The sequence below is a fragment of the Panulirus ornatus genome, chromosome 20 (genome assembly GCF_036320965.1).
Source record: "Panulirus ornatus isolate Po-2019 chromosome 20, ASM3632096v1, whole genome shotgun sequence".
NCBI classification, from domain to species: domain Eukaryota; kingdom Metazoa; phylum Arthropoda; class Malacostraca; order Decapoda; family Palinuridae; genus Panulirus; species Panulirus ornatus.
In genome coordinates this window covers 44,648,823-44,669,073 of record NC_092243.1, presented here as the reverse complement: position 1 = coordinate 44,669,073, position 20,251 = coordinate 44,648,823, and the positions used below count along the sequence as shown (strand labels likewise).

At 39.0% G+C, this 20,251-nt stretch overlaps 1 protein-coding gene and 1 long non-coding RNA gene across 2 annotated transcripts in view; one reads left to right on the top strand and one right to left on the bottom strand.

The window, feature by feature from the left end:
- Positions 1–20,251, bottom strand: part of LOC139755972 (splicing regulator SDE2) — an 87,265-nt gene that overhangs the window by 1,887 nt on the left and 65,127 nt on the right. The window lies entirely within an intron of this gene.
- Positions 11,841–20,251, top strand: part of LOC139755973 (uncharacterized) — a 166,339-nt gene continuing 157,928 nt past the window's right edge. Inside the window, exon 1 of the long non-coding RNA XR_011714229.1 lies at positions 11,841–12,450. This is a non-coding gene — a long non-coding RNA (uncharacterized lncRNA). The remainder of the gene's footprint in view (positions 12,451–20,251) is intronic.

Genomic DNA, 20,251 nt, shown 5'->3' with positions numbered 1-20,251 from the left:
ATCTGATGCTAGTCTAGAAGTGCTCTCAGCAACTTTGCTATTTCTTGAACTTCAAACCCTTGTCTAGGCTTTGTGGAAAAAAAAAAAATACATGGATGAATTTTCACTCATATAGCAGCATTAGCAATGGTAACAAATGAATTTTATTGAATGGGTTTTGATGTACAGTGTAAACAAAGCCATGATGAAATCTGTGAACAGACTGTGTTAGCATGGTAGCCTCAGGAACATTAAAACAATGGTCTCTTTTACACACATCGAATCTCTAGTTGTCGAGCACTATGGACTGAAACCAAGATGTACCACCTGCAGCAAAGTTCCACTGACTACTACAATAGTTTATTTCAACCACTTCATATGCTGTTCAGCCCTCTAACAGCATGTCATCCCCCTATACAGCAAACCAATCCAATTCATTTAATAAAGTTAATGCCTCTTGCCCTTCTGAGTGTTCAAACCCCAACACCATCCAACCCCTTGGTCTCTTCCGCTAATAATTTAAATATTTCAGAATGAAATGAAGGCTCAGATTGGGGTGTCTACGTGTGTGTGGATGTAACCAAGATGAGAAAAAAGGAGAGATAGGTAGTATGTTTGAGGAAAGGAACCTGGATGTTTTGGCTGAGTGAAACGAAGCTCAAGGGTAAAGGGGAAGAGCGGTTTGGGAATGTCTTGGGATTAAAGTCAGGGGTTAGTAAAAGGACAAGAGCAAGGGAAGGAGTAGCACTACTCCTGAAACAGGAGTGGTGGGAGTATGTGATAAGAGTGTAAGAAAGTAAACTCTAGACTGATGTGGGTAAAACTGAAAGTGGATGGAGAGAGATGGGTGATTATTGGTGCATATGCACCTGGGCATGAGAAGAAAGATCATGAGAGGCAAGTGTTTTGGGAGCAGCTGAGTGAGTTTGTTAGTAGTTTTGATGCACGAGACCGGGTTATAGTGATGGGTGATTTGAATGCAAAGGTGAGTAATGTGGCAGTTGAGGGAATAATTGGTGTACATTGGGTGTTCAGTGTTGTAAATGGAAATGGTGAAGAGCTTGTAATTTATGTGCTGAAAAAGGACTGATGATTGGGAATACCTGGTTTAAAAAGATATACATTAGTATATGTATGTAAGTAGGAGAGATGGCCAGAGAGCGTTATTGGATTACGTGTTAATTGATAGGCTCGTGAAAGGAGACTTTTGGATGTTAATGTGCTGAGAGGTGCAACTGGAGTGATGTCTGATCATTATCTTGTGGTGGCAAAGGTGAAGATTTGTAGAGGTTTTCAGAAAAGAAGAGAGAATGTTGGGGTGAAGAGAGTGGTGAGAGTAAGTGAGCTTGGGAAGGAGATATGTGTGAGGAAGTACCAGGAGAGACAGAGTACAGAACAGAAAAAGGTGAGAACAAAGGACATAACTGGAGTGGGGGAGGAATGGGATGTATTTAGGGAAGCAGTGATGGCTTGCGCAAAAGATACTTGTGGCATGAGAAGCGTGGGAGGTGGGCAGATTAGAAAGGGTGGTGAGTGGTGGGATGAAGAAGTAAGATTATTAGTGAAAGAGAAGAGAGGCATTTGGACAATTTTTGCAGGGAAATAATGCAAATGACTGGAAGATGTATAAAAGAAAGAGGCAAGAGGTCAAGAGAAAGGTGCAAGAGGTGAAAAGGAGGGCATATGAGAGTTGGGGTGAGAGAGTATCATTAAATTTTAGGGAGAATAAAAAGATGTTTTGGAAGGAGGTAAATAAAGTGCGTAAAACAAGGGAACAAATGGGAACATCAGTGAAGGGGGCAAATGGGGAGGTGATAACAAGTAGTGGTGATGTGAGGAGATGGAGTGAGTATTTTGAAGGTTTGTTGAATGTGTTTGATGATAGAGTGGCAGATATAGGGTGTTTTGGACAAGGTGGTGTGCAAAGTGAGAGGGTTGGAGAATGATTTAGTAAACAAGAGAAGAGGTAGTAAAAGCTTTGCGGAAGATGAAAGCCAGCAAGGCAGTGGGTTTGGATGGTATTGCAGTGGAATTTATTAAAAAAGGGGTGCCTGTATTGATGACTGGTTGGGAAGGTTATTAAATGTATGTATGTCGCATGGTGAGGTGCCTGAGGATTGGCGGAATGCGTGCATAGTGCCATTGTACAATGGCAAAGCGGATAAAGGTGAGTGCTCAAATTACAGAGGTTATAAGTTTTTTGAGTATTCCTGGGAAATTATATGGGAGGGTATTGATTGAGAGGGTGAAGGCATGTACAGAGCATCAGATTGGGGAAGAGCAGTGTGGCTTCAGAAGTGGTAGAGGATGTGTGGATCAGGTGTTTGCTTTGAAGAATGTATGTGAGAAATACTTAGAAAAGCAAATGGATTTGTTTGTAGCATTTATGGATTTGGAGAAGACATATGATAGAGTTGATAGAGATGCTCTGTGGAAGGTATTAAGAATATATGGTGTGGGAGGCAAGTTGTTAAAAGCAGTGAAAAGTTTTTATCGAGGATGTAAGACATGTGTACATGTAGGAAGAGAGGAAAGTGTTTGGTTCTCAGTGAATGTAGGTTTGCGGCAGGGGTGCGTGATGTCTCCATGGTTGTTTAATTTGTTTATGGATGGGGTTGTTAGGGATGTGAATGCAAGAGTTTTGGAAAGAGGGGCAAGTATGCAGTCTGTTGTGGATGAAAGAGCTTGGGAAGTGAGTCAGTTGTTGTTCGCTGATGATACAGCGCTGGTGGCTAATTCGGGTGAGAAACTGCAGAAGCTGGTGACTGAGTTTTGTAAAGTGTGTGAAAGAAGAAAGCTGTGAGTAAATGTGAATAAGAGCAAGGTTATTAGGTACAGTAGGGTTAAGGGTCAAGTCAATTGGGAGGTAAGTTTGTATGAAGAAAAATTGGAGGAAGTGAAGTGTTTTAGATATCTGGGAGTGGATTTGGCAGCGGATGGAACCATGGAAGCGGAAGTGAATCATAGGGTGGGGGAGGGGGTGAAAGTTCTGCGAGCGTTGAAGAATGTGTGGAAGTCGAGAGCATTATCTTGGAAAGCAAAAATGGGTATGTTTGAAGGAATAGCGGTTCCAACAATGTTAAATGGTTGCAAGACATGGGCTATAGATAGAGTTGTGCGGAGGAGGATGGCTGTGCTGGAAATGAGATGTTTGAATACAATATGTGGTGTGAGGTTGTTTGATCGAGTAAGTAATGAAAGGGTAAGAGAGATGTGTGGTAATAAAAAGAGTGTGGTTGAGAGAGCAGAAGAGGGTGTTTTGAAGTGGTTTGCTCACATGGAGAGAATGAGTGAGGAAAGATTGACAAAGAGGATATATGTGTCAGAGGTGGAGGGAATGAGGAGAAGTAGGAGACCAAATTGGAGGTGGAAAGATGGAGTGAAAAAGATTTTGAGTGATTGGGGCCTGAACATGCAGGAGGGTGAAAGGCTTGCAAGGAATAGAGTGAATTGGAACGATGTGGTATACCGTGGTCAACGTGCTGTCAATGGATTGAACCAGGGCATGTGAAGCGTCTGGGGTAAACCATGAAAATTTCTGTGGGGCTTGGATGTGGAAAGGGAGCTGTGGTTTTGGTGCATTATACATGACAGCTAGAGACTGAGTGTGAACGAATGTGGCCTTTGTTGTCTTTTCCTAGCATTACTTCATGCACATGTGGGGGGAGGGGGTTGTCATTTCATATGTGGTGGGGTGGCGAAGGGAAAATGAATAAGGGCAGACAGTATGAATTATGTACATTTGTATGTATGTATATGTCTGTGTGTGTATATATATGTATACATTGAGATGTATAGGTATGTATATGTGTGTATGTGGACGTCTATGTATATACATGTGCATGTGGGTGGGATGGGCCATTCTTTCATCTGTTTCCTTGCACTACCTCACTAACGCAGGAGACAGCGACAAAGTATAATAAATAAATAATTTCAGAATGATAGCTACAGATGAGAATTAACTAACAAAATAACTCAAGAAACATAGCCCAACAACAAACATATATTGGTCAATATCAAAACTAAATGAAAGGGAGAGAGAAAGGTCATGTTGCAAAGAACAAAATTAGAAATGCAAAATAAGAAATGCCACTGTTCAGCAGATAGGAAAACCATGAGGAGGTTACTTAATTCAATTTGTAAACTGAAACTGGACAAAGATTGCCTGATATATTCATTTACACATAAAATCCCAGAAATTGTTGATGGCCATTATCTTAGTTTTGAAATATGCAAAGGAACATAAAAATTCTGAACTGAAAATTTGTATGTAGTTTCTTGCAAGCTCCTTTTGAATTTAAAATGCAAAGAACTTTGTTGAATTATTTTTTTCAGGCTTAAATATACACCATCTAACCTTCCATATAAGTACCTTTCTGCTGCTGAAAGGACTGAAATTTTTATCAATGTCCAAAGTCCTCTCAACCTTTTCATAAAAGAAAAGAAAAAACTGGTATTACTGAAAGTGGTATGGAACGCAAGCAAGGCTTCTCTGGTCCTGATGACTTCCAACCTTGTACACTGAAAGAGTGTGCCTATGCACTTGCACTTGCTCATCTGTTCCATTTCTGTTTAATAACCAAAACTTTTCCTTCTCCCTGAAAGCATGCGTTGATACATCCCCTCCCTAAGAAGGTGGATTGTTCTGACCCCAATATCTACCTATTGCTTTGACATCTACTTTTTCCAAAGTCTTTGAATCCCGTCTCAACTCCCATCCTGAGACACCTCGAAATTCAAAGCCCTCTCTGATCACCTGTATGGGTTCTGTAAGGCAAGATTCAATGGTACTATTTTTCTATCTTACTAATGCCTGGTCATCATCCCTGAAAGATTTGGGGGAGTCATGTGTAGTTGCCCTTGACATATTTAAAGCTTTTGACAGGGTGTGGCATCAGGGTCTCATCTCTAAGCTCCCCTCTCTTGGCTTCCCTCCCTCACTTTGTTCCTTCATATCAAGCTTTCTTTCCAGCTAATCTGTCTCTGGGGTTGTTGATGGATCAGCCTCCCCCAACTTTCTCCATCAACAGTGGTGTCCCTCAAGGTTCTGTATACTCCCCTACGCTTTTTTTCCTTTTTTTTTTGAACAATTTCCTCTCCTCATATGCTTAAGACTCAATGCTGCATTCTTCCACATTCTTCAATTCTACTTCTCTCACTCCATTTGCATCTCTTCTTACACAGCATCCTCAATAAACTCTGATTTGGAGAGAATATCTCAGTGGGGAAGACAAAACCTAGTCTGATTTAGAGAGGATATCTTGGTGGGGAAGAGGAAATTTAGTAAAGTTTAATGACTCTAAAGATCCAGTTACTCCCCATCCCCTTATCGAAAACTCCTCACAACTCTCATCTCCTTTGAATGTTCTATAATTCCACCTTTTGACTTAATGAACATAATTGGTATTACTGTAACATCCACTCTTCCGTGGAAGCCTCTAAGAAACTGGATGTCCTGTTTAGATGGTGAAACTTCTTTCGTTCTGAACATGTGCTCCCTTTTCACAAAGGAGTGATTTGTCCTTGTATGGGGCACTGCTTCCACATTTGTGGTGGTTCTAGATCTGCATCTCTACTTAAGAGTCGAAAGCAGTCCAACTTATAAACTGTCTCAAGCTAACTTCCAAACTTGACCATCTTGCCCTACACTAAAATGTTGGTTCGCTTTCCCTCTTCTACAGGTATTACTTTGGTTTTTGTTCCCAAGAGCTGGCTGCTTGTGTGCCCCCACCATTAACTAGACCACACAATACTCGGCAAGCTGCTGTATCACATGATTACTGTGTGGCTGTCGGCAACTCAAAGGTGGGCCCTTTTGATAACCTAGAAGCTTTGGAATTCTCTACCTTCTCATGTCTTTCCCAATAACTATGATCTGGCACATTTTAGGAGGTTTTTCACTTCCTCTGAATTTCATAAATACTTTCCTTTGTCTTTTATTTTTCTCTTTCATAATTCCCTGTATATTTCAATTAAGGCCCAGCCTTGATTTGGACTTTTGTCTGTGACTGGAGCCTTTAAAATAAATCTTTATTAAAGAAGTGGGTTTTGCTTGGTTTCCATCCTGGAAGGATCCTGCTATCAAACTTTGCAGGAAATGAATGAAAACAACCAAATGCAACATTGCTTCTCTAGTGCAAAGTAGATTCCTTCAGAATGATCCTATGTATATAAACAGAACAAAGTTATTTACAGATGGCCTTAGATGTGATGGTGTAGGTTTTGCCTACTACTTCTATCTATTGCTCCAACCATTTTGCCAAATGGCAGGGCAAGCACATAGCATTCACCACCAAAAAAAATCTAGAGTTATCAAGAGTGAGCTGTGTATGATAAGTTTTGTCAAGTGTTAAGTGTGACAAGGAGAGATTTTATGTTTGTGGAAAGAATGCTAGCAGTCCACGTGTGGGTGAGGCAGAAAGAAAAGACAGCTACCCAAGTTAGAGGAGTGCACCATGGCAACCAATAAAGTGCTGTCTTACTACTCAGCTGTCAGTAACTCTCCTAATATCTAGGCAGATAGTGCTGGTAATAATATCAATAATAATAACATAACATAAAAATAATTGATACCTTATCATTCAATTTGTAGTACATTATACAAAATGAAACTGTATATCCAGAGCCATGTTATCATACATATTCAGTCTCATACACGAGGTAAAAGAAAATAATAACATTAGAGTGGTTGCCTACCAACTGCTACTAAATCAGACTGGATCCTTGAGTAAAAGTAGTAGGTAGGAGCATTAGGGAAAAGTAGTGGGTTGGAACATTAGGCAAAAGTCGTCAGTCGAAAGATCAGGTAGGAGCCTCTAATAAAACTACACTACAGTAGTCCTAAGCCTGTTAATAGTGAAGCACTAAAGGCTAAGAAACAGCACAAGAGTTCAACAGTCATGGAGACTCTTCTGCCATGGCCATCCCGTTAAGGGAGTTCCTGAAGGGAATGGGTGTCAGATAGGCAGGTTTTGCCATAGTAACTGAAGAATCAAATACAGCAAAACTATAAAAGGACTCTTCCATATTTATTGCTGAGCTGTGTAGAATTCAGGCTGCAAAAACTGACAGCAATCTCCTAAAGATGAATTTTTATAATGTACTCTGATTCCCCAAAAGCACTCCAAGCCATATCACATTGTGATCCAGGGCAGCCCATAATTAAAAAAAAAAAAAAGTCTAAGACTGGATTTTAAGAATCCACTCAAAGCATGACTATAAAATTTTGCTGGTGTTCTTGATATGCTGGTATCAGTGGTAAAGAAACAGCAGATGCTGAAGTCAACAATGATTTTATGTAGAGAATAAGAAAAATAATTTTACATACAAATGTCAAGCTAAATACGACTTGGAAGCCCAAACAATAACAAACCACAAAAGATACAAAAAAGTATTGAAGTGTGCCATCCATTCTTCAATGGGAAATGCCATTTTGAGGCAAATCTTTGTCAGAAGAGGACTGGTCATATTACACTGGTCAGTTAATGGAGATGAGACCTGCCCCAATTAGACATCTGCAATGACTGCAATGGTGCCATAAAGTACAAATGGAATGCCAAATAAATTACATAATAACTGATAGGATGTAAGTGCTGGAAAATTTTTAGTCATTAATGTTACTAAACAAAATAGGCTAATGAATTTTGCAAAGACACAAAATATATCAATTCACATAATTAGTTTTAAGTTTTCAGCAATCCCCAAGAAAGCACAAAAATACATGAGATGAATGAATTTTCAAGTTTTACATTTGTTCATGCTAAAAAGTGCTGAATGAAAATTCAGTTCCAGTACTTTACAAATTACATGAAATCAAATGAAATCATTACAATTGTTGATTCAATGGCAATTCCTAGTCATGATAAAGAAATAAAACTGATAAGATGTTATAAAAATATGCTCAAAATCCAAGATAAAGATAGTAAAATGTCAATACATCTATCTATCTAAATCTCTGACACCTGTTACCTCTAGGAACTCCCATCAAGGGGTTACCAAGGCAAGAGTCCACTTATCCCTGTCCTTACATATCTCCCTCACATACACCATTCCATGCATTCTTCCAACATTTTTCTCCCTCCAGTATTCCTCCATCCTAATTTGCCATGTCACAGGTGTCTTCCTCTCACACCATCCCTTTAAATGGACTATCATACACTCTCCTTACAAACTCCCAGTCTTGCATTCTTTCCACATATCCAAACTACCTCAAAGTATTAAGCTTCATCCATTCTACCACTCCACAATTCATTCCCTGCCATACCACATCTGTCATACTCTCCTTCATTTCTTTCTTCATTCCATCTACTCACACCACATGCTCTTCTCAAACAGCTCATTTCCACAGCCTGGATTCTTGAGCTCTTGAGACTCATTCGATGTCCACGTTTCAGGTGCATAAGTCAGGTTTGGAAGGACTATGCTGTACCTTAATACTCTTTTCACTTCCATACTTACACTTCTACCCTTCTTCATTCTATCAAGGGATCCAGTGACTCTTCTACCCTATACTGCCCTCTCCCTTATCTCTCCTTCCATATCACTAATACAAGTGGCTTCAAGAGGCAATTACTGTAAGCATATACAACAAAATACTAGACATTCAAACCAATATATAAAAAAAAGACAAACTTTGTAATATCCCTATAGAAAACAGCAAACCATCCTTCAAAAAGTTTTAGGAATTATAAAATGTGGTACATGAAACACAGGGACATTACACCAAAAGCAAAATTTATTGAATGTGAACTGGGAAAATAGTTATTGTCATGTACAAGAAATATATGATTATGACTGTCAAATCGTAGTACTGTAATACATAATGTTTGAGAGGAAAAATGCAAAGTGTATAGAATAGGCAAGGTAGGAGAAAATGGAGATGATGTAGATGAAAAGGATGATGTCACTAAAGAAGCTCCTATAGCATGTACAAGAAAATTTCCTAAACCAGCATGTCAGTGGACACACTTAGATAAGAGGGACTGATTCATCCTCATAACTAGCTAAATACTGAAAATATCATATATGATACACCATTTGAGAAAAGTGATCATACAATGCTTAAGTTTATAAGGTCAATGATCAAGTTATAAGAGCAGAGATGAAACAGGACCTAAGGAGGAGATTTAATCATGGAGAAAACATAATGCAACAAATTCTTTAGTAAAACAGACTGAGAAATTGAGTTCAATAGCGAAGAACCAGGCTATTGTGGTGACAGGTTCTGTGAAATCTGTAATGGAGAGAAGAATGGTTTAATCAAAGATTTAAAAAATCAAGGGAGTTTCAAGATGTGCACAAACAGATACAGATGACACTCCAACCAGTTTGTTTATCTAAGAAATAAGAGTGAAGAATACATATAGCAAAAGAGAAAGGAGGACCAAAGGACTTTTGAAAAGAGTACGGTGGGAAAGGTAGGCAAAACTCTAAAACTTCATAATTTCATCAGAGGTAGATGGCCAGTTAAAGAGCAGCTAGTCAGAGTAAATGATTCAGAGGGGAATATAGCTGAAGTTTGATTTAAAAGTGTGTGAGGAACTGAATAAATTCAAAACTTTTCACAGTGGAAGACACTATAACCCCATCACTGATGAGATGGGATACGGGAGGAAGCTTTAGAAAACATTGGGATACTGCCTTTAGAAATTGCATATTGCTGAAGATGTGTGCAGATCCACGAGACAAACTCTTGAAATACTGTTCAAGATGTCGCTGAAGAAAGGCAGAGTGCTAAAAAGAAAAGGTCATACCCATTTCTAAAAGAGGAGACTTGGGGGAAGGGCACTTGAACAGCTATGGTCTGTAAGGTACTGGGGAAGTTAATCATAGAGCAAACATTACTTTCTACAAAGGAGAAATAACCTAAGTGAGAGGTAACATGATTTTAGGGGAAGGAGGTTATGTGTAATGAACCTCTTTGATTACTATGAAAGAAGAGCTCTATATTAAGCAAAAGGAAAAAACAAGTAGTCTGCTTATATCCTGACTACTAGAAGGCATATGGCACAGTACTGCAAGGATGGTTAAGAAGGTGGAATAAAAAGCAGGAATATGGGGAGACACCTCCAATGGACAGATTATCTTAAAAGAAGGCAATAGGAAGACACTATTCAGAGAAGCTTTTTCAAATAGGTGGAGGTCACCAAGTTTCTGTTCTGGAGCCATTATTCTTCCTGATCCGTGTGAATGACTTGCCTGGAGGTATGGACTCTACTTGAACATGTTTACAGATGATGTAAAAAGACATGAGTGAAAAGTGAGAAGGATAACATAAGCTTAAAAGGGGACATAAACAGACTCCACAGTTCGTCTGATACATGGATGATGATATTCAATCCAAGTGAATGTATAGTAATGGCAATGTGACAAAATAAACGAAGACCTCAATATGATTATCATCTAGCAGAAAATGTGTGAGAAGGGCTGGGGTCCCAGACTTGGAGAATAGTAAAGTATAAGAGCTGTCTTCTGGCAAACATCAGACAATCTTTCAAGTATATGGATAAGGAAATATTCATCCAGCTCTTTATATCCTACTTAAGGCCAAAATTAGAATATACTTCTCAGATTTTGCAACCACACTTAAAGAAACATCTACAAATAACATAGAAGGTCCAGAGGATGGAACAAAGATAGTACCAGAAGTAAGAGAGCTAAGTTACAGGGAAGCCTTGTAAGAGAGAAAAGTGAGGCGTGATCTGATCACATCAGTTTTTAAAATAGATCGATGATGTGGACAGTGAACAGTTCTTTAAAGAGATGTAGGAACAGAGCAACTAGAGGACGTACAGGAAATTAAGGAAGAAACCTATTAAAAAAGATTTAAAGTACTTTTATATTATGAGAGTGGTGGATAGATGGACCACATTGACAAAGGATATGGTTAATGCAGACAACATACATAAATTCAAGGTGTACGGTAGTAGAGAATGTGCAAAATTTCATCCCCTTTCAGTACAATAGATAATTATACAATCATGAGAGAAAATTTTGACAAGACAAATGAAAGACAAAACTACCGATGAAAATGGTAAAAGTGTGAAACATGAAAACACAAGGCTGAAGTCTATGAATGACAAGAAACAAAATGAAAGCGATGTTAATAATGAGCCACGATCATATAAGACAGGACAAGAGATTAAAACATGCAAACAGTACTCTGAGGTAGATGTGGGTCCTTCGATGAAAAAGATAATCACTTAAATATGCATTAATGCATTCCAGTTTAGAGCAATGGATGTTAGATGATAACTGAGAAGAATATGAATACGCTACCTCCAAAATTTGTTGCATTTTGACAATTATCATAACTACAAATGAATAAATGAATGCAGGTTTAATCATCCATGAAATCAAGCACATGCAAAGATTCGCTATTATTACATGAAATATCATAAGTACGAGGAAGATGAGAAATGTTATTTAACCCCTTAACTTGCACAAATAATTTTACGTTCTCAGCAGGACTACTGCAAGCATACTTTTACATGTCACATCTTCTCAGAGACCAAGATACTAAGGAGGGGCAAATGCATCCCCCAAATTCAAAAAATAAGACCCTTATCGAGTATTTTTTTTTTAGTTAGTCTAAATTCTTAGTAATGAATTCGAGTGTTAATGATATCTAAAAAGGTTGCACATATATAATTGTAGTGCAATGACAGGACGATGCTTCATACGTCCGGCACTCGGTACCTCATGACCCACCATAAGAAAACAAGTCAAAATTGGCCCTCTCCCCATCCAGCCTTCATTCAAATTCCAAGACATATTTCTTCCATATGAAGAAATGCCTTATGTCACTACCAACTATAATTAGCATTAGAGAAAAAATAAATCTTTATGTAGTTACACAAAGAGTACAGAGGAACGAGCTATGAACCCATCCCTTCGAAGCGTTTCGCTCACCGTGACTTCGAGTCACTCACCGACAGTGCAACATTGCAAGGGCATACACCTGGCTAATTAGTGTTAGTCTCTGGGGCACTAATGATAGTGATGTTGATTCTATGGATAGTGAACATTATCTTGATAATAATAGGAAAATTATCGTGAATGTGAAAAGAAGCGAAATATGATTGGAATGTTCTAGAACACGTGATGGTTGGCACATATGAAGATACCTCAGAGCACTGTGCAATAAAAAATCATAAAGCCATATTGAAGGTTAGAAATTATAAAATTAACACACTGTATACTTCATACATCTGAAAATTATATGAATGACCCATACATAGAAACTTTTAGTGCGCACTGAAAATTTTGAAAGGATCATTACCTACAGTCATAATCATTGGGTATAGTGTTATAAAGTGTGTAAGAGTGTGAAGTTTGTTACAAACATATGAAGACAAAAATAAGTGTGAGTAAAGTGAACTTGTCGAGCGCCTAGGCACATAACGTGATCTGTTGTGTTAACGGCAGAAAATGTATTATCTTCAATTGTCTTCACGTAAAACATCAAATATGGTAAGTCGCCTACATTTCCGTTTGTTCTTGTCACTTCTTGTTTCTCATTCACTCATAAGACTTGAGATATTTTTTGACAAACCCTCATACTGGATATCCTTGAATTAGGAGAGTTTCATAGATTTAGGATTCAACAGTTATGAAATAGTACATGTAAAGCAAAAGAATCGATAGGAAATATGGAAGTGCATGGAAGATGAGCCGAGAGCAACATAGATAAAACTAGTTTCAAATGAATTTTAATGGTGAAAGAGGATGTTTAATGAAAACTGGTGAGGATGCATGAATGAGAAGTCTAAAAAAAACTGAACTGAAATCAAGAGTTCCTACATTGAAATAATTCTATGAATGGCTGGAATGAGAATATGAATACATGTCAGGCTCAAACAATTAAACAAAATGGAATGATGTCATGACCCATTACTGGTACAAATAAAAACAAAAAACACGAAATCAAATAATGAAACCATAATCCATTATGGAAGAGTAACATTCCTGCAGGATTATGCTAACTAATGAACTTCACCAAACCAATGGAAGTTTTTCATTACAAAAGACATCCAAAGAAAAATGTAAACGTAATCAAGTTACTCTTAAATACCGCCAAACAAGTAACCAAACTACTAAATACAGAACTGGCAAAGCCTGAAGATAAATCAAGGAATGGAGAATCCTTAGGTGATAACAAGATTGATAAGAGTCTAGAGGAAGTAGGATGCTTAAAGATAACTGAAAAAGTACATGGCAACGATTGGAAGCATGGAAGGTAATGTAAGCCACAAGGTGGGTGAGGGGTGGACAAACTGGTGGTACAATAGTTCTGATCAAGGTGTGGCATGGATGTATGGAATGGGTCCGGGACTAAATACGACAGAAGAGGGTGCATGTGTTCGAAAGGAAACGACTGAAGATATTGTGTGCCATTAGAAGGGTTGATCAAATATGAAGCTGTAAGGTAATAAAAATGAAGTGTAATAAGTTAATTACAATAGGTAAGACGAAATCTCATGTGACTGTGCAATAGTATTTTATGACAGGCACAGTGCCAGGTTCATGCATGGGAAGGGAAACAGCACAATTCCTCTTCCATTATATATATATATATATATATATATATATATATATATGCTGATTATACTGTGATCCTATGCTTTAGTCTGTCTCCCCTGAAGAAATAATACACATGAAAACACACTTGGGACTTTTTGTGGTTCATTCTTCCTTGTAGTTTTCAGCAAATAGTAATTCACTTATTTATAGCTACCCCAAAACCAGTCTTTATGGAGGAATCCTGGTGTTACCCAGTACCTTTCTAAAAGTTCCTACAGCCCAAAGCTGCACTACTTCTGGTAGCCGGGAATTTTAGATTCCTTTGGAATGAAAGTTCTTTGATGAGACTGTACTCCCACTAATACAGCCTCAACAAAAGTGACTTTTCACCCATGGTGTAACTCCTTGCTTGTGGAATCCAGTAACATCTTGGCTTATATATATATGCTGGTAGCCATAAGGAAAATGGAACATAAAGATCTGTGTGCTTTTATGATAATTCACATCTTTAGGGATATAATGAACAAATGTAGGGTTTACAGACATATATATGACAGGTAAAGTATATGACCTCATCAGGTGAGGGTCAGATGGAAAGGTCAGATAAGAAATGTGATATCCAAAGATGGGTCAGATGACAAATGGCAAGTGGTTTGGCACCAAAGGTGAGTGGCAGTCAGGAATTAGCTCATAAACTGGTACTTGTTATTGTTTTGATTATGAAAGGATATAATTTTTATATACCTGACTAATGGTGAGATTATTATGAAAGCTGTGTTTGATAATGGTAGATTCATGATATTTCTGTCCACAACTGAATGACAGTATACAGTTTCTTGAACACTGTTCCAGTCAGCAGGGCAGCTGAAGTCTCACATATGCAGAAACAGAGCACTCCAATATGATGAAACAGAGCACTCGATTCTTGTCCAACACAAACACTATCTATACTGATGTAGCTATTTTCTTCAATTCCTTTTTTTTTTTTTCACTTTTTCCAAAGTAAACTGCATTGTTCCTGCATGGTATCTGGTAAACACAACCACTTGAATTTTCAGGCAAGTTTTTATGGGCAAGTTCCTCACTTTATTGCTGTTCTCAAATGCAGTGTTGATATCTACTCTTTCAGTAGCTGGGGCAGTCCTAGGAAGTTGTGATATGGTAATATAGTAATAAGAAATTTTTAGTGCTATATGATTTCTTGGCTTCTGAGTTCTATAATATTTTTCTGGCACTATACGATGATATGTTGATGAAGATATTGGGGTACTTTAAGGACATTGCAATTTCAAAAATTCTGCCGATTTTACCTTCGAGAAGTTATGGACTGCTAATGTGGTATACATGAAGTTACACTGAGGTGAACATGGATTGATTTACTTCATCCTGGTGAGGTAAGTATAAGTGTATGTATGTGCAGACATTTGTAGCTTTGTTAAAAATGCTGAACTTAAACTGGTTCATATGCCTGTTCACCATGATATCCAAGAAAAGAATGGTAATCGTACTTCTTTTTCACAAGTAAAATTTTATAGAAATACAAGCATACTGAGTCTAGGAAGAAAATTGTCTGGTCTTCTATATTACTTGCAAACCTTGTTGCAAAACATTATTAGTTCGATGACAGTAGTTGGAGACAGGAGAAGGATATGTCTATCTATTAATATCTCTGATGCTTGTTCCAACTGGAACTCCCTTAAAGGGGTGGCCACAGCAACAGAGTCTCCATAACTAAAGAACTTCAGTTCCACTTCTAAGCCTTTAGTGCCTCACTTTTAACAGGCCACTGGCAGAGGGCAAGTCTAGCACATTGTCTGCAGAGGCCCCAGTCTAATGACTTCTACCTAATGCTCTTACCTACTACTTCTACCTAATATTTCAAGTTGATGCGCCAGCCTAAATATTCCTACCTACAACTTCTATCTGCTGCTCCTACCATTTGCCAAAAAGCGGTCCTAGCACATATGGTCACCGGAGGAAAATCTAGAGTTACGAAGAATGAGCTGTGTGAGTTAAGTGTTGTCAAGGGTTCCATATGATACATAGAGATTGTATGTTTGTAGAGAGAATGCCAATAGTCCACATGTTTGTGAGGCAGAAAGGAAAAACAGCTACCTGGATCAGAGGACTGCAACGGGACAACCAATTAAGTGCTGGTTCACTAAGCACCTGGTCATGAGAAGAACGATCATGAGAGGCAGGTGTTTTGGGAGCAGCTGAGTGAGTGTGTCAGAACCTTTGGTGCATGAGTGACTTAAATGCAAAGGTGAGTAATGTGGCAGTTGAGGGTATAATTAGCGTACATGGGGTATCCAGCGTTGTGAATGGAAATGGTGAAGAGCTTGTGGATTTGTGTGCTGAAAAAAGACTGGTGAATGAAATATACGAGGTTTAAAAAGAGGGATATACATAAGTATACGTATGTGAGTAGGAGAGATGGTCAAAGGCCATTTTTGGATTACATGTTAATTGATGGGTGTGTAAAAGAGAGACTTTTGGATGTTACTGTACTGAGAAGGGCAGCTGGAGGGATGTCTGATCACTATCTTGTGGAGGCGAAGGTGAAGGTTTGTAGAGGTTATCAAAAATGAAGAGAGAATGTTGGGGAGAAGAGATTGGTGAGAGTGAGTGAGCTTGGAAAGGAGACTTGGGTGAGGAAGTATCTGGAGAGATTGAGTGTAGAATGGCAAAAGTTGAGAGCAAATGATGTGAAGGGAAAGGATTAGGAATGGAATGTATTTAGGGAAGCAGTGATGGCATGTGGAAGATGCATGTGGCATGAGAAAGGTGAGAGGTGGGAAGATTAGAAAGGTTAGTGAGTGGTAGGATGAAGAAGTAAAGTTGTTAGTGAAAGAGAAAAGAGAGGGTATGGACAATACTTACAAGAAAGGAGTGCTAAGGGCAAATGAGAGTTGGGGTGAGAGAGTATTGTTAAACTTTAGGGAGAATAAAAAGATGTTTTGGATGGAGGTAAATAATGTGTGTAAGACAAGAGAACAAATAGAAACATCAGTGAAGGGGGCCAGGGGGGAAATAATAACAAGTAGTGACGAAGTGAGAAGGAGGTGGAGTGAGTATTTTGAAGGTTTGTTCAATGTGTTTGATGAGAAAGTGGTAGATGTAGGGTGTTTCGGTCGGGGTGGTGTGTGAAGTGAGAAATAGGGTCAGGGAGAACTGTTTGGCTAAGAAAGAAGAGGAAGTGAAAGTTTTGTGGAAGATGAAATCTGGCAAGGTGAGGAGTTTGGATGGTATTGCAGTAAACTTTATTAAAAAAGGGGATAACTGTGTTGTTGACTGGTTGGTAAGGATATTCAATGTGTGTATGCATCATAGTGAAGTGGCTGAGAATTGGTAGAATGTATGTGTAGTGCCACTGTTTGGATGGTATTGCAGTAAAATTTATTAAAAAAGGGGATAACTGTGTTGTTGACTGGTTGGTAAGGATATTCAATGTGTGTATGGATCATAGTGAAGTGGCTGAGAATTGGCAGAATGTATGTGTTGTGCCACTGTACAAAGGCAAAGGGGTGTTCAAACTACAAAAGCATAAGTTTGTTGAGCATTCCTGGAAAATTGTATAGGAGGGTATTGATTGAGAGGGTGAAGGCATGTACAGAGCACCAGACTTGGGGAGGAGCATTGTGGTTTCAAGTGTTAGAGGATGGGTGGATCAGGTGTTTGCTTTGAAGAATGTGTGTGAGAAATACTTAGAAAAACAAATGGATTTGTACGTAGCATTCATGAATCTGGAGCAGGCATATGATAAGGTTGACAAAGGTGCTTTGTGGAAGGCCTTAATAGTATATGGTGTGGGAGGCAAGCTGCTTGAAGCAGTGAAAAGTTTTTACCAAGGATGTTAAGCATGTGTACGAGTAGGAAGACAGAAGAGTGATTGGTTCCCAGTGAAGGTTGGTCTGTGGCAGGGATGTGTGATGTCCCCATGGTTGTTTAATTTGTTTATGGATGGGGTGGTTAGGGAGGTAAATGCAAGAGTTTTGGAGAGAGGTGTGAGTATGCAGTCGGTTGTGGATGAGAAGGCCTGGGAAGTGAGTCAGTTGTTGTTTGCCGATGATACAGCTTTGGTGGTTGATTCGGGTGGGAAACTGCAGAGGTTGGTGTTTGAGTTTGGAAAAGTGTGTGAAAGGAGAAAGTTGAGAGTAAATGTGAATATGAGCAATGTTCTTAGGTTCAGTAGGGTTGAAATACAAGTTAATTGGGATGTAAGTTTGAAAGGAGAAAAACTGGAGAAAGTGAAGTGTTTTAGATATCTGGGATTGGAGTTAGCAGTGGATGGAAGCGGAAGTGAGTCACAGGGTGGGGGAGGGGGCAAAGGTTCTGGGAATGATGAAGAATGTGGGGAAGGAGAACGCTATCATGTAGAGCAAAAATGGGTATGTTTGAAGGAATAGTAGTTCCAACAATGTTATATGGTTGTGAGGCAAGAGCTATAGACAGGGTTGTATGAAGGAGGGTGGATGTGTTGGAAATGAAATGTTTAAGGACAATAGGTGGTGTGAGGTGGTTTGATTGAGTAAGTAATGTAAGGGTAAGAGAGGTGTGTGGAAATAAAAAGAGTGTGGTTGAGAGAGCAGAAGAGGGTGTGTTGAAATGGTTTGGACACATGGAGAGAATGAGTGAGGAAAGATTGACCAAGAGGATATATGTGTCAGAGTTGGAGGGAACAAGGAGAAGCAGGAGACCAAATTGGAGGTGGAAGGATGGAGTGAAAAAGATTTTGAGTGATTGGGGCTTGAACATACAGGAGGGTGAGAGGCGTGCAAGGAATAGAGTGAATTTGAACGATGTGTTATACCGAGATCAATGTGCTGTCAATGGATTGAACCAGGGCATGTAAAGCATCTGGGGTAAACCATGGATTGGTCTGTGGGGCCTGGATGTGGATAGGGAGATTTGGTTTCAGTGCACTACACATGACAGCTAGAGATTGAATGTGAACAAATGGGGCCCTTTTGTCTGTATTCCTAGTGCTGCCTTGCTGGAGCAGGGGATAGTGATGCTGTTTTCCAGTGGGGGGTAGCAACAGGAATGGATGAAGGCAAGCAAGTTTGAATATGTACAAGTGTATGTATGTAATGTCTGTGTATATGTATGTATTTGTTGATATGTATAGGTATGTATATGTGCGTATGTGGGTGTTTATGTACATATATATGTATATGAGTGGGTGGGCCATTCTTCGTCTGTTTCCTGGCGCTACCTCACTGATGCGGGAAACAGTGATTATGTATAATAATAATGATAATAATGATGATGATGATGATGATAATAATAATAATAATAATAATAATAATAATAATAATAATAATAACAATAATGATAATTTTTTTTTTTTTTTTTTTTTTTTTTGCCGCTGTCTCCCGCATTTGCGAGGTAACACAAGGAAACAGACGAAAGAAATGGCCCAACCCACCCCCATACACAATGTATATACATACACGTCCACACACGCAAATATACATACCTATACATCTCAATGTACACATATATATACACACACAGACACATACATATATACCCATGCACACAATTCACACTGTCTGCCTTTATTCATTCCCATCGCCACCTCGCCACACATGGAATGATAATAATAATAATGATGATAATAATAATGATAATAATAATAATAATAATAATAATAATAATGATAATAATAATGATAATGATAATAATAACAATAATAATAATCATAACAATGAATGCAAGAGTGAATGCAAGAGTTTTGGAAAGAGGGGCAAGTATGCAGTCCGTTGTGGATGAGAGAGCTTGGGAAGTGAGTCAGTTGTTGTTCGCTGATGATACAGCGCTGTTGGCTGATTCATGTGAGAAACTGCAGAAGCTGGTGACTGAGTTTGGTAAAGTGTGTGAAAGAAGAAAGTTGAGAGTAACTGTGAATAAGAGCAAGGTTATTGGGTACAGTAGGGTTGTGGGTCAAGTGAGTTTGAAGGGAGAAAAACTGGAGGAAGTAAAGTGTTTTAGATATCTGGGAGTGGATCTGGCAGCGGATGAAACCATAGAAGTGGAAGTGAATCATAGGGTGGGGGAGGGGGCGAAAATTCTGGGAGCCTTGAAGAATGTTTGGAAGTCGAGAACATTATCTCGGAAAGCAAAAATGGGTATGTTTGAAGGAATAGTGGTTCCAACAATGTTGTATGGTTGCGAGGTGTGGACTATGGATAGAGTTGTGCGCAGGAGGGTGGATGTGCTGGAAATGAGATATTTGAGGACAATATGTGGTGTGAGGTGGTTTGATCGAGTAATTAATGTAAGGGTAAGAGAGATGTGTGGAAATAAAAAGTGTGTGGTTGAGAGAGCAGAAGAGGGTGTTTTGAAATGGTTTGGTCACATGGAGAGAATGAGTGAGGAAAGATTGACCAAGAGGATATATGTGTCAGAGGTGGAGGGGACGAGGAGAAGTGGGAGACCAGATTGGAGGTGGAAAGATGGAGTGAAAAAGATTTTGAGTGATCGGGGCTTGAACATGCAGGAGGGTGAAAGGCGTGCAAGGAATAGAGTGAATTGGAACGATGTGGTATACCAGGGTCGATGTGCTGTCAGTGAATTGAACCAGGGCATGTGAAGCGTCTGGGGTAAACCATGGAAAGTTCTGTGGGGCCTGGATGTGGAAGGGGAGCTGTGGTTTCGGTGCATTATTACATGACAGCTAGAGACTGAGTGTGAACGAATGGGGCCTTTGTTGTCTTTTCCTAGCGCTACCTCGCACACATGAGGG